This window comes from Mustela erminea, chromosome 7 (assembly GCF_009829155.1).
Source record: "Mustela erminea isolate mMusErm1 chromosome 7, mMusErm1.Pri, whole genome shotgun sequence".
Taxonomy (NCBI): domain Eukaryota; kingdom Metazoa; phylum Chordata; class Mammalia; order Carnivora; family Mustelidae; genus Mustela; species Mustela erminea.
This window is the reverse complement of record NC_045620.1, coordinates 57,145,281-57,147,227: the sequence shown is the minus strand read 5'-3', so window position 1 is coordinate 57,147,227 and position 1,947 is coordinate 57,145,281.

The following is a 1,947-nucleotide window of genomic DNA, read 5'->3' as shown; positions in this document are numbered from 1 at the left end:
TGTCAGAATCGAGAAGTCTAGCTATATGCTCTTTTGGCCTGGTGAAGAGCTTTACAAATATTTCTAAGTAACAATGAGCATCTCTTCATGGGTCAAATTCTGTTTTCTCATTTGTTTTGATTATTCCTACATATCTCATCCTGGGTGGCCTAAACTTTTTCTGTTAAATATATATATATTTATATATATATATATATATATAGTACAGGAAAAAGTCTCTCTAGAACATGGAGAAAAAGGGGGGGGGGATGCAATGAAATGAAAAGAACTCCACTGAAGTCTCGACCCTGAATTCCCTCAGGCAGCACTGTCCCATGGAAACATGACACAGTGTAAACAGGAACCACATCTGTAATCTTCCTTTTTCTAGATGCCACATTCAAAAGGAGTAAAAATGCATAGGTGAAATTAACTTTAATGCTGTATTTTATTCCAGCCAGTGTTTTCTAATGATTATCATTTGTTGAGATATCTTAAATTATTATTGTCCTGTTATGCCTTCAAAATCTCGTGTGAACTGCACAGAGACAGCACATAATAGCTCAAGAGTCCCAGGAGGCTCGTGAGGGCCCACACAGCTCTAAAGAATGTAACAACCTGTGCAAAAGATCTGCTCACGTGTATGTAAGCAGAGGCATGCCTATGTTGGTAAGCTAGTAATAGTAACTCTAATCATGATAGCGCTGGAATGCCTTTAATTCCTGCTGTGATTGAAGCTCTAGGATAGCACACAGGGTTTGCAAAGTAACCATGATTTAGAATGTACGGGTGAGGAAACTGAGTATCAGAAGTTACCCATCAAATAAATAAGTAAAATCTTTAAAAAAAAAAAAAATAGAAGACATTGCCCAATGGCACGAGGGTGCCAAAAATGTCTCTAGTTTAGATTGAATCCAGACCTACCTCCCCAGCTGTGTTCTTGCCCACACACCACATGGGTACTCATCCCAGCACGTGATCCCAGACACCACTGGGAGAGGGCTGGCCTTGGCTGCTGAAGCACTTAGATGCACCATGGGGTTTCAAGTGAATCTAGGCTGGACTTCATGCAGCCGTGACCAGAGGATGTCTCATGATTGCAAAATGAGGAATGGTATGGCTTCTCAGGAATTTAATCATCGCTGATGGAATGGCTGACAGTATGGATCAAGTCAGCAAGGTCTTTTATCCCAAAGCCTCAGGAATGGCTAGGGATCCTGATCCCATGGGGTGCACTCAGAGTACCCGGTAATTTCCTTTGTCTGATGTCACGCGGATGATAACTGCAAGATTTAGATTTCCAGCCGTGCCTGTTGCCTTATGCACTGTATTGAGTAACTTTCTTTATTCGCCAATTATGATCTGTGCCTCAGAGATTCATATCCGGCTTGTTAATTTTAAAAAAAAAAAAAGAAGAAGAAGAAGAAGAAGAAGAAGAAGAAGAAGAAGAAGAAGAAGAAGAAGAAGAAGAAGAAGAAGAAGAAAGAAAGAAAGAAAGAAAGAAAGAAAGAAAGAAAGAAAGAAAGAAAGAAAGAAAGAAAGAAAGAAAAGAAAAGAAAATCTCAATGAATCACAACTGATCTCCCCATTCAAGCAAAGCCCTTGCTCTGTAAGGTAGGGAAGAGGACCCCCAAATGAATCGAGGGCAGGCTCGTAGGAGAACTCAGACGGAGCATATACCACGACGTGCTACACGCAGATACACACAGGCACATCTGGGGGCTGGCAGGTGGAAGTCACAGACACAGAAGCTGAGGAGCCTGCAGGAAGGTGTCCTCTGTGTGTGCTTCAAGGACATATCATCTGAGCAGAGCATCGTGCTTAATACTCAAGCGCTTCTCTGGCTCCAGCCTCAGGGACCCCACCTAAAACCTAGGGTTGCAAAGTCAGAACCTACCCAAGCAGCTTCCTAAATCTCTGCAGACTCTGATCGCGTGACACCCTTGGCAGGAGAATCATTGGTGAAAC